We start from the raw sequence: 17,641 nt of genomic DNA on the forward strand, positions 1-17,641 counted from the left end.
AGCCTCTCTTACCGGGAAATGTCTCCTAGTGTTTCCACTGAGCCATGGTAGCTTGCTACTGCTCTGGAACACTTAGGCTGGCCGACATGTGTCCTTCTTCGTTCCTGTGTTTGTCCCTTCGGGAAATGTCATGCGATGAGTACCGGAGTCCTGTTAGCCCGCTACAGCCCGGTTCACCGGAGTCCTGCTAGCCCAGTGCTACAGCCTGGATTCACTCGCTGATGACCGACACGTTCGATGCTGGGTCATGGATGCCTGTCCCTGTAAGCTTGTGCCACTTTGGGTTCATGACTAGCCATGTCAGCCCGGGTTCTCTGTCATATGGATGCTAGCGGCACTATCATATACATGAGCCAAAAGGCGCAAACGGTTCCGGGCCAGGTAAGGTGGCACCTGTGGGAATACCGTGCATGAGGCCGCAAAGTGATATGATGTGTTATATGCTAGATCGGTGTGCACTGAGTCGGGGTCCTGACAGTTGTTGGTATCAGAGCTTGACTGCATGTAGGATTACCAAGCCAAACTGGTCGAAGTCGAGTCTAGAAATTCTTTAGTTATACGTAAGGGAATTGATTGTGGGTTGAAACGTAAGGCTCTTTTTACTCCTTATACCTTATGCCCTTCTGATCTGAGTCATCTTATCTTTCCTACGGGGTTAAGGAACTAGGCTTTCTCTTCTTTCTATCAGGATCACGTGTTACTAATCCGTAGACTTATAAGATTGTTGGATTTAAGCTTGAGTTCAGTTCCTACTACTTCTGTATGTTAACTAATGATCTCGAAACCTTGATATTGTGCTTCTGAGTGGCTATGCCACCATTTCTGTACTATGTCTCCAAACTTTTGAGCATTTACAGCCGTTATGCTGTCCAAGTCATCCCAGGTTTCTAAACAATCTGATGCACTTGCAAACCCTTTCCCTCTAGTTTTTTATGTTCCTTTGGGCCAGGTTAATCACACTAATTTCTGAGTTGAGGTATTCTATTGCCTCGACATATATGTTGGAATTATCATTATGACCCTAGGTGTCCTAGGGGATCATCTAGTAATCTAGCCATGATTTGTGTCCCAGTGTGATGATTCTGGCCTTTATTCTCGAAAGCATCCCGTGATGCTACTTAGTAGTAGGTATTCTATTCCTGGGTTCTTGAACCCGAGATTCACTCTACTTACTTCATGTTGATAGTGTTTGCTAGTTCCTTTAGGATATTAGTAACTTTGCGATAGTCCTCGAGGTCCGTGGTATTTCCTTCTTCCAAATACCATGAACCATTCTTGGCAGGTGTTCTTTTAAACCAAAAGATCACAACCAGAGTGCTCTTGATGAGTTCTCCATTCCACATTGTGAATCTGCATGTCCTTCCTTTTCAGCATGGGTTATCCGGAAGAAACATGTTGAACTTGGTTCGACATACTAATCTATGCATCCATAACTCAGAAAATTATATGTTCTTTGAGTTGTCCCTCTTAGTTGTATTCTGACCCCTGTCTATCATTTGATAGTCAAGAGTATGCGTGCATTCGTTCATCGATACCTATTACTCTTGTGGTCCGTCAAGCCATTCTATTCTGGAATGACTAGGAGAAACAAACTCCAGAACCTGACCCATATCCAGGGTTGGGTCAAAGAAGTTGTGCTCCGCAGATCAAATTTCCAATCCAGCTTTTGTTCTGTTCTACCTTGGACTATTACCATCTTTTATATCGGGATTATTATAGGAACTGCACACCATCCTATGAAGTCTTGGTACAGTGATACTTCTTGCCATCATTGTTCATTCCTCGGTTCATGTGCTATGGTAACCAGAATGCCGACAAGTGAATCATGGTGTGTGAAATCAATACTCCTAGCAACTCCGTTGCTTGGTAATTAAATGGATGATAACCTCATTCTTAGCGTGTTGATTATTGAATCATCACCCTAAGGTTGATTGTGCTACCTAGTCCTTATTTCTGGTGCACTCTCTGATCAATGAGTTAGGATAGTGCCAATCCTTGCTTATTTGATCATATCGTCTTGCTCTGGAAAGCGAGATTGTTCTCGAGCTTACTAACATATCGGTGGTTCGTGATTTTCCGAATATCTTCTCGGAAGTATTACCAGGTTGTCACCTGGCCGCTATGTTGAGTTCGTGACCAAGTTGGTTTTCTTATAAATCACTCCTTCTCCAAGAATCTGTGTTGGATATTCCTGAGCTAGTTGGTTGAGCTAGACAACAACTTGGAGAGTTGGGAGATAAAAGCTTGTCTGACTTAGTTCATGTTAAGGGATATCTTCTTGTGTGTGTGTGTGTGTTGAAGAAGGATGATATCTCCATCGATTGGTCCTCGTGATCAGTTGTTGGATCTATTGTCTTGACAAAACGTGGATTTGAGTATGGGCTATCGTCAAGTCAAATCAGAAACCAACGATGTTCGTAATGTTGTCTTACTCGTGGTTGATCCCTCGAGCATACACCATTCCATCTTTTGGTCTGACCAATACTATCACCTTGTTCACATAATGGCGGAATTCCAGTGATATGGAAATTCTGATGAGTTGTTGTTGAGCCCATCAGCAACATTTTATCTCCTCCATAATTCATGATGAACATCAGGCTAGCGTTGGAAACTTGTGTAAGCATTATCTTCGTGTTCCGCTCATGAGGTATATGTTCGGATGGAAGGAGTGACTTCCTCTAATTCATGTGCACTTGGAGCAAGTTGCCGCCGTGGATTCGAGAATGTCAATGTTGATTCCTATGGAATCATCCCAAGTCAGTCATGCATACGTGCGAAGTATTCTGTGGTCTGGAGACTTGCAACCTTCATTCCATATGTGTCCCGAGCACACCAAGCCACTGATTGATTTGTTCAAGGAGAAGAAGTTCCTTCTTAAGAGCATGCCTTATGCAAGGACTTCGATATCCTTGTTGATGGTTTCCCCACCTGAACTCAGTAGTGTTTTATTATAAGACTACCACGTGGTCATGCTTGTCTGAGACAGCGTGTTCACGTGTGTGTAGCAGTACGAGCTCATGTTTTGGAGCTTACTACCATAGTTCACTCCCCGAGAATCTCGCAACGTTATCTCGTCGATTTGTGTTGCAAACTTTCATTTTACTTTCTAGACTCGATGAGTCTAGAATATTCTGACACCAACCGGATCTGAACCTCAGGCAAATATGATGGTTGGAATGTTCTCCAAGGATTATAATATTGGTCACTCTGTAACCGGTAAAGTGGATGTCGTGGCCAACACACCCCGCTGGAAGACCTATTATTGTAGTATCTTGATTGAAGAAGTTGGCCACCTCCCCATAAGGACTTCGTAGGATTTACTCCCTAGTTATGCCTTATGATTTTTGTGTTTCCGAAGTCTGACCTTTACTTGATGTTCTAAATACCAGACCATTTCAAGGAATGTGATACGCTAGTACATCAAGGAGAACATTAGAAGCGGAGTGTCAAATGTCTCTCGGTCGATCATCCAGATTTTGTTTCCTTAGCCTCGCTAAGGTAAAATCTGAGAAGGTGTTATCTTCCTTTGCATCTGCATCATCCATCATTATTCATCATGGTAGTATGTTGTGTTGCCAGGATCCTTGACACGGAGATTGGTAAACCCTGATGAATATGGAAATGCTCAAGTTCTTGAGAGCATGTACAAGCGCTAGGTGTTATCATCGACACTAACTGGGATGCTCTCAGTTTCCTCCGTTATGCTATAACTTTTCAAAACAGTGGACTCACTCTTGAGTTTCCCCCCCAGTTACTAAAATCATCCCTTGTGTTGTCTTCAACAAGGTAATCCACATCATCCATTCTGGCCCGGAATGTCATTCCACCGAACTCCTCCAAATGATCGATTGTGATTTGCCCTAGGCTGATATAGAGAGTCTCAATGATCTCTATATCAAAGGTAATTCTTTTTGCCGCTTACGGGGGATATATATCTACGAGTCACCATCCCTCAGGTGTCTTGATATGGTATCATGGAAACCCAACTCCTCGCTGCGTTGACAACTGATTACCACCTTCTTAAGCGTGAAATTGTTGTCTACCTAGTGAACCTTCGTCATCTGCTTCACTCCATTCCTATGGATGTGTGCTTCGTCTCTTAGCTCGAGAGATGTTGCTATGTCTCATTCCGTGGGTTAATCCTGAGTTGTTCGACCTTCGAGAAGAACAATTCTTTTAGGGTCTTTCCTTTCCTCTCATTGTCATGTTAGTTGGAGTTCTCAGAGGAAGACTTCAAGTCAAAGATGGTGTTTGAATCAACGTTCATTTGGAGTGCAACCTGGATCGTGAAGATTGTGCTAGTTTGCATTCCCCCTTCACCCTCCCCTATGCTTGAATCCCGGGACGAGATTTTTGTTTAGTGGGGGTGAGTTGTCACATCCATGGTCCTGTTATGCACTAGGCTAGACCCTCATGTGAGCATCATGTTTTAATTCAAATGAAATTTGAACTGAGGAATTTTCAAAAGCCTCAGAAGACCTCTAAAAATAACCAACATTTAAATCTCATCAAATGAGTCCAAAGAAATGTTCCTGTTACTCTGTGAAAATATTGGTAAGAGGTAAAATTCAAACCAATATCTTTGGAATCACTGAATTATTTATTTTTGGGCCTTTGACTTAAACCAATGACATATTTGAGTTGAATTTATTTCTATTATATAAGAAATAAAGTTCAAGTATTTTTGTAAGTTGCCTGTGACCTTGGACTAGTTCCTGAGCTCACATACAATTTACAGAAAGTTTTAGAAAAATGATTTGATATTTTAAATCAAATCAAAACCAATTGCAGAAAATAGAAAAGAGAAAGAAAGAGAGAGAGAACCCACCTGGACTTACCTGGCGCCCACCAACCAGCCCAGCTCCAACGGCCCAGCCCATCACCGCCTCCTCCCTATCGTCTTCCTCCCTCGCCAGAAGGACGGAGGCGCGTGCCCGCCCCGCGCCGGCCACCTCCTCCCTCCCTGCCTGCTTGGCCCCTCTCCGATGCGCCTAGACGATGCCACGGAGATGTCGAACCCCCTCGACCTCTCTATCACTCTCCCCGTGGCCCTCCTCTCCTCTGCTTCCTCTCTCTCACTCGCCCGAACGCAGCCATCGCCACCGACGCCGTTCGCCGCGGCCACCGGCCACCCCTCGCCCTGCCGCTGGGCTCAAGAGCTCCACCTCGACCCCCTCTTCCTCCCCACCGATCCACGGCCCTCCGGAAGCCCTGTAGCATCGCCCTCAAGCTCATCTTCAACCTTCGGCCACCGTCAACCTCATCATCGATTCGCCGCCGTTCGTGCTTCCCCGAGCTCGCTGACCCTCCCTGCATGATCCCCGTGAGCCCCTGAACCAATTTCCCCTCTCCTTTGCCCTGTAAGGCTGCTGTAGCCGTCATAACCACCACGGCCGAGAGCTTCTCGCCGCCGGCCATGGCGTGGCCGTGGCCACAGCCATCGCAGCTCGCTCCCGAGCCCACCGTCGTGCTCACCGCAACCTCAGTAGCCCGTAGCCACCACCAGCTCCTCCTGTCGTGCCTCCTAGCGACGACCCCGAGCTCGCCCAAGCTCCGGCAGCCGCCAACGTCGTCGCCGGCGTCTTTTCCGACCATCCCGAGCCCAACCGCCACCACCACTCGATGCGCGAGCTCCCCAGCTACGCGTAGCGCATCTCCGCCGTCGATTTGGTCGACAGAGGACCAAATCCGAGCCTCGCCGCCGTGTCTGGCCTCGCCGGCGTCGAGTCGCCGGCGGGTTTGACCCCACTGACCAGGGGTTTGACCTCCCTGGGATTAACACGCGTGGGCCCTGCACCTGACAAGATTAGTTTAGGACTAATTACCCCTGCTGACACTTACAGTGGGCCCCGTGGCTATTAATTTGATTAGTTAGAATTAATTAACTCTGTTAGTCACTTGTGTCACTGACGTGTGGACCCCGCTGGTCAGGTTTGACCCGGACCAGCCCCTGTTGACCTGCTGATGTCATGCCAACGTCATGCTGACGCAGTAAACCCTTTTCTGGATTTTAAATAAATCTAAACGATTTATTTATTTCAGAAAATAGCTAAAACTTCTAAAAATCATAGTAATTCAACCGTGACTCCAAATCAAACAAATTATATATGAAAAATGATCAGAAAAATCCAATCTATCCATCTGTACCATTTTCATGCATGTTAGAACAACTTATACCTGCTGATCAGGTCAAATCAATTAAATGGCACTTAAACTCTCAGATATGGAGTTTGAATTTGAACCTAGTGTTCAAACCAACCCCATTTAACTTGTTGCTAGATGCATTAGGCCAATCAACAGCATATTGCCATGTCATCTTCATGCATCATATTGTTGCATGGCATTGATTGTGTTTCTCCTTTGTTTGTCGGTGTTTGTCCCCTCTCAGTAGACGATGTACCGACGATGAGTTCGATGACACCGATGAAGAACTATATTATCTTCAGAAGTGCCAGGCAAGCAAAACCCCCTTGTTCATTCCGATACAATCCTACTCTCTCACCCTGCTCTCTTTTACTCCATTAGAACAACAACGAGTCATTTGTTACTTGCTGCGCTAGCTGAACCCCTTTATCATCTGCATGACCTGTCATTGCCACAGTAAATAGATGAAACCCACTAGTATGAGTAGGAGTTGTTTGAGCCCTGTTGTGCCTACTCATTCATGTTTGTTTGTCATGCCTGCTACTGCTTAGAGTTGAGTCAGGTCTGATTCATCGGGGATGAATCAGAGGTGTGTGAACATGTCCTACTGTGTGTGAGCTAAGTGTGTGAACACGATTTGGTAAAAGGTAACGGTGAGAGGCCATGTAGGAGTACATGGTGGGTTGTCTCATTGAAGCCGTCCTCAGGAACTGAGTTCTGTGGTTGTGATCCATGATTTCAGCTACTACCATGCATTGGGCCCTGAAATATGACCCCGCTCGACTTCTTATTCACCCTAGTCCTCTGTCCAGGAGTTGTAAGTAGTTTCTGGTGTTTGTAGCTTACTGGAGGCCATGGACAGCGCTGACCCGTGGGGTGGGCTGTGATGCGGTAGGTACGTGGCACGGTGTACCGGATGCCCGTTAGGTGTCTCGGGAACCCTGTTCACATCGTTTGGGGCTGTGAGCGAAACCCCGGCCGGATCTCCTCATGGATGGAACCCGAATAGGCGATAAACCTGGACTAGAGACTTAGGTGTTTAGGTAGGTCGTGGTCTACACCCACGTCGGTTTTCGCTTGAAGTCTGCCGAGCACATGTCGTGTGCAGACGCTAAGTGGTGGAAACATGTATGAAGAAGTACACCCCTGCAGGGTTAACATCATCTATTCGAATAGCCGTGTCCGCGGTAAAGGACTTCTGGGTTGCTTATATCAGTTCATAGACAAGTGAAAGTGGATACCCTAAAATATGCAAGATAAGCGTGAGTGCTATGGATGGCATTCTCGTAGGGAGACAGGAGCGGATCCATAGTGGTGTATTGATATGGTGAATATGTGGACTCGTGTGCGCCACCTCAAAAGAGTTACTTGCAGTCGTAGTTCAGGATAGCCACCGAGTCAAAGCTGGCTTGCTGCAGTTAAACCCCCACCATCCCTTTGTTGATAATGATGCATATGTAGTTAGTTCTGATGTAAGTCTTGCTGGGTACATTTGTACTCACGTTTGCCTATTTTATGTTTTTGCAGAGAGACTTCGGTGTCGCTAGTAGTTCTGCGTGGACTTCGACGTTTAGCTTGTTACCTCAGCTACGATCTTGTGCGCTCGGCAGGATCTGGTAGATAGTCAGGCTTCTTAGCCTTTTTCATTTATAGATGTCTGTACTCAGACATGATAGCTTCCGCTTGTGCTTTGATTTGTATGCTCTGAATGTTGGGTCATGAGACCCCTGTTCGTAATATCTTGCTCCTTGGAGCCTAATGAATAAATACTTGAGTTGTAGAGTCATGTTGTGATGCCATGTTGTATTTGCACATATCGAGCATATTGTGTGTATGTAATTGAAATGCTTGGTATGTGTGGGATCTGACTATCTAGTTGTTTATCCTTAGTAGCCTCTCTTACCGGGAAATGTCTCCTAGTGTTTCCACTGAGCCATGGTAGCTTGCTACTGCTCCGGAACACTTAGGCTGGCCGGCATGTGTCCTTCTTCGTTCCTGTGTCTGTCCCTTCGGGGAAATGTCACGCAATGAGTACCGGAGTCCTGTTAGCCCGCTACAGCCCGGTTCACCGGAGTCCTGCTAGCCCAGTGCTACAGCTTGGATTCACTTGCTGACGACCGACACGTTCGATGCTGGGTCATGGATGCCTGTCCCTGTAAGCTTGTGCCACTTTGGGTTTACGACTAGACATGTCAGCCCGGGTTCTCTGTCATATGGATGCTAGCGGCACTATCATATACGTGAGCCAAAAGGTGCAAACGGTTCCGGGCCAGGTAAGGTGGCACCCGTGGGAATACCGTGCGTGAGGCCGCAAAGTGATATGATGTGTTATATGCTAGATCGGTGTGGCACTGAGTCGGGGTCCTGACAAAGTTGATCACCAAAACATACATCAAGTAGATCACATGAATATCCCACTGTCACCACAGATAAGCACATGCAAGACATACATCAAGTGTTCTCAAATCCTTAAAGACTCAATCTGATAAGATAACTTCAAAGCGAAAACTCAATCCATTACAAGAGAGTAGAGGGTGAGAAACATCATAAGATCCAACTATAATAGCAAAGCTCGCGGTACATCAAGATCGTGCCGAATCAAGAACACGAGAGGGAGAGATCAAACACATAGCTACTGGTACATACGCTCAGCCCCGAGGGTGAACTACTCCCTCCTCATCATGGAGAGCGCCGGGATGATGAAGATGGCCACAGGTGATGGATCCCCCCCTCCGACAGGGTGCCAAAACAGGGTCCCGATTGGTTTTTGGTGGCTACAGAGGCTTGTGGCGGCGGAACTCCCGATCTAGGTTATGTTCTGGAGGTTTGGGTATTTATAGGAGGGTTTGGCGTCGAGAACAAGTCAAGAGGACCCACGGGGTGTCCACGAGGTAGGGGGTGAGGGAGTCCTGGATTAGGGGGTATCCGGACAGCCGGACTGTGTACAATGTCCGGACTATTGAAGCATGAAGATACAAGACTCAAGACTTCGGCCCGTGTCTGGATGGGACTCTCCTTTGCATGGAAGGCAAGCTTGGCGATCCGGATATTGTGTTTCCTTCCTTGTAACCGACTCCATGTAAACCCTAGCCCTCTCCGGTGTCTATATAAACCGGAGAGGTTGGTCCTTAGAAGGCCGATCACAATTACAATCATACCATCATAGGCTAGCTTCTAGGGTTTAGCCTCTACGATCTCGTGGTAGATCTACTCTTGTAGTACCCATATCATCAATATTAATCAAGCAGGAAGTAGGGTTTTACCTCCATCGAGAGGGCTTGTACCTGGGTAAACATCTGTGTCTCTTGCTTCCTATTACCATCAACCTTGATGCACAGATCGGGACCCCCTACCCGAGATCCGCCGGTTTTGACACTGACAGGGGGCGTGCCCCAGGGTGTTGGGGCGCCCTCCACCCTCGTGGGCCCCATGAGCCTCCTCTCCGGTAACTCTTTATTCCAGTATTTTTTATATTTTCCAGAAAAAATCTCCGTTGATTTTCAACGCATTCTGGGAACTTTTATTTCTGCACAAAGCCAACACCACGATACTTCTGCTAAAAACAGGGTCAGTCCGGGTTAGTTGTAACCAAATCATACCAAAAGCATGTAAAAATATTATAAACATGGCATGAATACATCAAAACTTATTGATATGTTGGAGACATGTCAAGCATCCCCAAGCTTAATTCCTTCTCGTCCTCGAGTAGGTAAATTATAAAAACAGAATTTTTGATGTGGAATGCTACCTAACATATTTATCAATGTAATCTTATCTATTGTGGCAAGAATATTCAGATCCTAAAGATTCAAGATAAAAGTTTAATATTGACATAAAAATAGTAATACTTCAAGCATGCTAACCAAGCAGTTTATGTCTTATCAAAATAGCATAGCCAAAGAAAGCTTATCCCTACAAAATTATATAGTTCGGCCATGCTTCATTTTCGTTACACAAAGTGCTCCCATCATGCACAACCCCGGTTTCAGCCAAGCAATTGGTTCATACTTTTTAATGCGCTTCAGCCTTTTCAATCCTCATGCAATACATGAGTGTAAGCCATGGACATTGCACTATGGGTGGAGTAGAGTATGATGATAGGGATTATGTGAGAAAACAAAAAAAAGGAGAAAGTCTCACATTGACACGGCTAATCAACGGGCTATGGAGATGCCTATCAATTGATGTCAATACGAGGAGTAGGGATTGCCATGCAATGGATGCACTAGAGCTATAAATGTATGAAAGCTCATCAAAAAGAAACTAAATGGGTGTGCATCCAACTTTCCTACTCATGAAGACCTAGGGCATTTTGAGGAAGCCCATAATTGGAATATACAAGCCAAGTTCTATAATGAAAAATTCCCACTAGTATATGAACGTGACAAAATAAGAAACTCTCTAGCATGAAGATCATGGTGCTATTTTGAAGCACAAGTGTGAAAAAAGGATAGTAACATTGTCCCTTCTCTCTTTTTCTCTCATTTTTTTATTTGGGCTTCTTTGGCCTCTTTTTTTTTTCTTTTTTTTCATCCGCAGTCTCATCCCGACTTGTGGGGGAATCACAGTCTCCATCATCCTTTCCTCACATGGGACAATGCTCTAATAATGGAAATCATCACACTTCTATTTATTTACAACTCAAGAATTACAACTCAATACTTAGGACAAAATATGACTCTATGTGAATGCCTCCGGCGGTGTACCGGGATATGCAATGAATCAAGAGCGACATGTATGAAAGAATTATAAAGGTGGCTTTGCCACAAATATGATGTCAACTACATGATCATGCAAAGCAATGTGACAATAATGGAGCGTGTCATAATAAACGGAACGGTGGAATGTTGCATGGCAATATATCTCGGAATGGCTATGGAAATGCCATAATAGGTAGGTATGGTGGCTGTTTTGAGGAAGATAGAAGGTGTTTTATGTGTGGGCGTATTGTATCATGGGGTTTGGATGCACCGGCAAAGTTTGCACCAACTCTCAAGGTGAGAAAGGGCAATGCACAGTACCGTGGAGGCTAGCAAATTGCGGAAGGGTAAGAGTGCGTATAATCCATGGACTCACATTAGTCATAAAGAACTCATATACTTATTGCAAAAGTTTATGAGCCCCGAAGCAAAGTACTACTATGCATGCTCCTAGGGGAAGGGTTGGTAGGAGTTAACCATCACGCGATCCCGACCTCCACTCATAAGGAAGGCAATCAAAGAACACCCCATGCTTCAAATTTGTCACACAACGTTCACCATACGTGCATGCTACGGGACTTGCCAACTTCAACACAAGTATTTATAAATTTTATAATTACCCAACTAGCATGACTCTAACATTACCACCTTTATATCTCAAAACAATTATCAAGTATCAAAATTATCATAGTGTTTAATGCACTCTATATGAAAGTTTTTATTTTACCCAACTTGGATGCCCATCATATTAGGACTAATTTTATAACCAAAGCAAATTACCATGCTGTTCTAAAAGACTCTCAAAATAATATAAGTGAAGCATGAGAGTTCATCTATTTCTTCAAAATAAAATGACCACCGTGATCTAAAAAGATATAAGTGAAGCACTAGAGCAAACGAAAAGCTACTCCAAAAGATATAAGTGAAGATCAATGAGTAGTCGAATGATTATGTAACTATGAGAAGACTCTATAAAAGAATTTCAGATCTTGGGATATTATTCAAACAGCAAGCAAAACAAAATAAAATAAAATGATGCTCCAAGCAAAACACATATCATGTGGTGAATAAAAATATAGCTCCAAGTAAAGTTACCGATGAACAAAGACGAAAGAGGGGACACCACCCGGGGCATCCCCAAGCTTAGGCTCTTGGTTGTCCTTGAATATTACCTTGGGTTGCCTTGGTCATCCCCAAGCTTAGGCTCTTGCCACTCCTTATTCCATAGTCCATCGAATCTTTACCCAAAACTTGAAAACTTCACAACAAAAAACTCAACAGAAAACTCATAAGCTCTGTTAGTATAAGAAAATAAATCACCACTTAGGTACTGTTGTGAACTCATTATAAATTCATATTGGTGTAATATCTACTGTATTCCAACTTCTTTATGCTTCATACCCTCCGATACTACTCATAGACATCAAAATAAGCAAACAACACATAGAAAACAGAATCTGTCAAAAATAGAACAGTCTATAGTAATCTGCATCATTCGAATACTTCTATAACTCCAACAATTCTGAAATAAATTGGTGGACCTGAGTAATTTTTCTATTAATCATATGCAAAAAGAATCGACCTAAAAGCACTCTCCAGTAAAAAAAAATGGCAGCTAATCTCATGCGCAAAAGTTTCTGTTTTTTACAGCAAGATCGCATAGACTTCACCCAAGTCTTCCCAAAGGTTCTACTTGGCAAAACCACTAATTAAAACATAAAACCACATATAAACAGAGGCTAGATGAATTATTTATTACTAAACAGTAGCATAAAGCAAAGAACAAAAATAAAATTGGGTTACCTCCCAACAAGCGCTAACGTTTAACGCCCCTAGCTAGGCATGATGATTCCAATGATGCTCACATAAAAGATAAGAATTGAAACATAATGGGAGCATCATGAAGAATATGACTAACACCTTTAAGTCTAACCCACTTCATATGCATAGGGATTTTGTGAGCGAACAACTTATGGGAACAAGAATCAACTAGCATAGGAAGGCAAAACAAGCATAGCTTCAAGATTTTCAACACATAGAGAGCAAACTTGATATTATTGCAATTCGTACAAACATATGTTCCCCCCTCATAATAATCTTCAGTAGCATCATGAATGAACTCAACAATATAACCATCACATAAAGCACTAATTTCATGATGCACAATCATAGAAAATTTACTACTCTCCACATAAGCAAAATTCTTCTCATTCGGAATAGTGGGAGTATCATAAGAAACTCGAATACTATAAATTGTTTCCACATTAAAAGAGTTGTCGGCGTTCTGGGAACGGGGGTCCCCAGACTAGCCTGCCTACGGGCTGCTGCGTGGCTCAAAGCGGGCCCAACACGGCCCATCTTCATCAACACAAGCTCAAGACCCTCGCGAGGGGCCAAGCCTCGCGGGGCGGGCGACAAGGAGCTTCCTCAGGCACGGCCTCGTCAGGCTGGCTCACGAGGAGGTGGAGAGTTCAAGGCGAGGTACCTCGCGAGGTGCCCATGACGCAAGCCATGACGACCAAGGGCGCCAGGCAGGCGCCAGCCCGCCCAGTGTCCTTCTTTCCTCTTTGGTGCAAGGGGAGCAAGCGTAGGCGAGAGCAACAACCAAAGGCATCCATTTCGGTGCAACAAGACCAAGACCAGTCCAACGGCAGGATGGAGGTCACCGTGGAGCCCAAGTCGGCGTCACCACCAGAGCCTTTGACAGGCGAGGACCAACTTTAGTCAGGATAAGTGTACTAGATGTTCCCCTTCAAAATGGCCAACTGTTGGTGCCCTTCCCGCTCAATATTTGGGAAGAGGCCCAGGGCCTTTGCCTATAAATAGGACTAGCCACCCACATGGTAGAGGGACTTGGATAGGAATCTGGAGATAAGAGAGGCATCTAGAATCAACCCCTCCAAAGGGACAACGCCACCACAAGAACAGACCGTCGCGAGGCTGTTCTCCCTTGTATTGTTCATCATCAGCCTAAGAGGCAATCCACCACGCCACACACTGGAGTAGTGTATTACACCACAATGGTGGCCTGAACCAGTATAAACCCTGTGTCTCTTGCGTTGTTCTTCTCGTAGTTTAGATCCTAGCGATTCGGCGAGGAACATGTAGGTAGAAGGCGAAACCTCCATGCGCACCCCAGTGTTCGAACCTCAAGGGTCTGCCGGAACCCTAAATCCGACATTTGGCGTGCCTGGTAGGGGTGCTCCGGAATTCGTCTTTCGTCGCCCTGTTCTTTTCCGACCGTCGCGTCCATGTCTGACGCACGCCGGGTTCGCGCCGAGCGCCGAGCCGCCCTCGCTTCCCGCGTCGCCCAGATGGCTCCCGTCGGCGGGCACCCCCATCATTCCCTGTCACCTGCCGTCAACGCCACCACCGGCCCGGCGGGGAACGAGCAACAAGCATCATCCCAGCACCCGTCCATGAGGCGAGATGGCCGCACCGCTACGCCCTCGATCACCCCCGCTGGTTCTTCGTCCCGCGCGCCCCGCGCGGCCATGGAGGCTCAAGCTGTGTCATCGCAGCAAACGAGCTCCTGCGCTACTGCCCAGTCGAAGACATCTACGAAGAATTGCTCGACCGAGTCGCCGAACTCGTCCGCGCCGCTGGGGGCTCCCCCGCGCCATCTTTCTCGCTGCACCGTGCCCCGCCATGCGCGGGCAATGAAGCTCCTGGGGCGCCTCAGCCGCCTCCCCCTCAAGAAGGCGCCCTGGCCCCAAGGTGCGTGGCCCCTGGGCGGAACCCGCCCCGTCAGGAACCAGCACGGCAGGAGCAGAGCTGCCAAGAGGTCCCTCGCCCTCGAGAAGCTGCCCGAGCGCTCCCTGCTCCGGCTCGTGCCGACCACGCTCCTGCTCCAGCACGTCAAGACCCCGCGCTGCACCCAGCTGCAGCGCACGGGGACCCGCAGGACCGAGCCCTTCGTCCTCCAAGGCCTCCTGTGGCCACAGCGGGCTGCCGCGCCTTCACCACTAAGCTACGCACCGTCGCGTGGCCCGGCAAGTTCAAGCCAGACCTGCCTCCTCGCTACGACGGCACGGCTGACCCTGCAGAGTTCCTCCAGCTCTACGAGCTGGGCATCGAGGCTGCCAACGGAGACGAGAAGGTCATGGCGAACTGGTTTCCCATGGCTCTCAAGGACGGGGCCCGCACCTGGCTTCTGAACCTGGCCCCAGGCACGATATCCTCCTGGGACGAGATGCGCACCTGCTTCATCGCCAACTTCCAGGGTACCCGCGACCGGCCACCCGCTGTGAGCGACATGCACCGCATCAAGCAGCAACCAGGGGAAACCCTGTAGAAGTATATCCGGCGCTTCAACAACACGCGCCTCAAGATTCCCAAGGTGACCGAGGAGGCCATCATCTCAGCCTTCTCTGACGGCGTGCGTGACATCAAAATGAAGGAGGAGCTCGCAATGCATGAAGATCTGTGCACTTCCTTGGAGCTATTCAACCTGGCGACCAATTGCGCCAGGGCTGAGGAAGGGCGTCTCTCCCTCCTCGAGTTGCCTGCCGCAGACCCTGAAGAGAAGAAGACCAAGGCCAAGAACGTGAAGCACAAAGGGGCTGCCGTGCTCGCGGCAGAACCAGACACCAAGCGGGGCAGAGATCAGCCCGAATCCTCCAAGGGTAGTCGGTACTGGGTGTACCGCGACCTCCACACCCATAAGACCAATGAATGCCAAGAGCTCCGGGCCGTGCGGGAAGGACGGACTGGCCGGCGTCCTGACCGCAGCGACCGAGGCTACGGACAAGGAGGAGGACGGAACGCAGGGCGCTGGGATGACCCCGGCCCACGTCAAGGGTGGCGCGACCAACCTCGCGAGGATCGCTGGCAGGACCCGCCTCGTGAGGGAGGTTGGAGAGATCAGCCTCGCGAGGATCGCCCGCAAGGTAACGCAGGCCTCCCTCCGCTACCGCCGCAGCCAAGGAGAAATGAGGACCGTCATCAGGACGAAGGGGCTGGGGGCTTCCAGGAACCACGTGCGATCGCCTGCATCCTAGGCGGAGCTCAAGCCCCAGCCTCTCAGCGCATCTTCAAGCAGTTCGCCCACGAAGTGAATGCAGTCCTCCCTAAGCTCGAGGCCACGCGCCCTCTCAGGTGGTCGGCGTGTGCCATCACATTCAGCTCAGCGGATCAGCTCAAGTGGGCGGCCACAGCCGGAGTCCTCCCGATGCTTGGTTCCCTAATCATCAGCAACGTGCTAGTCACCAGGACCCTCATCGATGGCGGAGCAGGGCTCAACGTCCTGTCCGTGGAAACATTCAACAATCTCCAAGTACCCTACAGTCAGCTTCAGCCAACCAAGCCTTTCTCCGGAGTCACCGACGGCTCCACGGTCCCGATTGGGCAGGTCCGCCTCCCTGTCACCTTCGGGGCACACGACAACTACCGCACCGAGCTCATCGACTTTGACGTCGCCCACATTCGCCTGCCGTACAACACCATCCTCGGGTACCCAGCGCTGGCCAAGTTCATGGCCGTAACCCACCACGGCTACAACATCCTCAAGATGCCAGGAAGTGGCGGAGTCATCACGGTGCCCTGCGAAGAGAGAGATGTAGTTTGCTCCCTAGAGAGAGCCTTTCAGGCCGCATCACTGGAAGACCCGGATCGCGGAAGCAGGAGGCTTCCCGAGGCCGCCCCCAAGAAGAAGATGACATCAGCCGGCCTGGCCCCTCAGGAGGCAGGTCCCTCAGGACCCGCGCCTGCTCAGGGGGAACCTCCTTCCATCGCATAGGGAAGCGCGCCCGGCGCCCTCCTCAGGCAGGGCTCGGGGGCTCTCCCCTGGAGGGCCGTCGACCTCGCCAAGGTCACGAGGGAGGCGCTTGGGCACCACGTGGAGGCGTGTTTCGAAGCACGTTTCCATCAAGAAGGAGCAAGGCAAGGAGGGCCAAACCCTCAGGAGTTCGTCAGCAAGGCCATTCAGGAGCTACAGGAGTCAAGGATCATGAGAGGCAGCCGCCGCTTACCCGCTATGGCCCCCCATCTAGGTGAGGATGGTGGGCTGCTCGTCTGCATCGACATACCAGGGCTCAACCAAGCCGTGTCCCAGGAGCGTCTCTGGCCTTCGCGAGTGGGATGCTGCGAGGCTCCACCTCACAGCTACGTTCGCATGCCTTACGGCTCGCCGAACGCAGCTGCTGCGTACCAGCGCATCATGAGGGCCATCCTGGAGGCTCAAAAGGTCACGTGTTCTGCAGCCCTGGTGGAGATGGAGATGGTCCGCGAGGAGCCACCAGCGCCTCCGGAGCCTCCCGAGACCCCAGGGCCTGGGGGCTCGTGAAGATTTGCTCCCGCAGCCCACCGAGTCTGCTGCATCAACACCCCTTCATCTTCAGCGTCATCAGGTGACATCTTTCTAGTTTCATTTCCAGCTGGGAGTGCCCTCAGGGCTGAATTATTCCCAGACCGCGTGGGTCCGTCCCTGTGGCATGTATCTCTTTTATTTCATGTTCTTAGCTTACTCTGCTGGGGGCGCCCCTCTGGCTGCATTATCCCCAAGCCGCTCGGGTCAGACCCAGTGGCATGTACCCCTCTTGCATTTATCTTAGGGCCATGTTTTCGACCCGTCATGCTTGTTGTTTGGTGCCTGTTCATGGTACCTTTTTCTTCTTGGATGTCGCAAGCTTGGGCGTTAAAGGGGGGGTGCCTGAGCATCGCGACTCAGGGCTCCTACCGGCTCTCCGGCCCTCACCCTTTGGTCTGCCCACGGCATCGCGCCCTGGCATACCAGCGACGGCTAAGACCAGCCCGAGAGCCGGGACCCGAGGACGTAGAGTTTCGACATCTAACCCAGA

Source organism: Triticum aestivum, chromosome 2B (genome assembly GCF_018294505.1).
Source record: "Triticum aestivum cultivar Chinese Spring chromosome 2B, IWGSC CS RefSeq v2.1, whole genome shotgun sequence".
NCBI lineage: Eukaryota > Viridiplantae > Streptophyta > Magnoliopsida > Poales > Poaceae > Triticum > Triticum aestivum.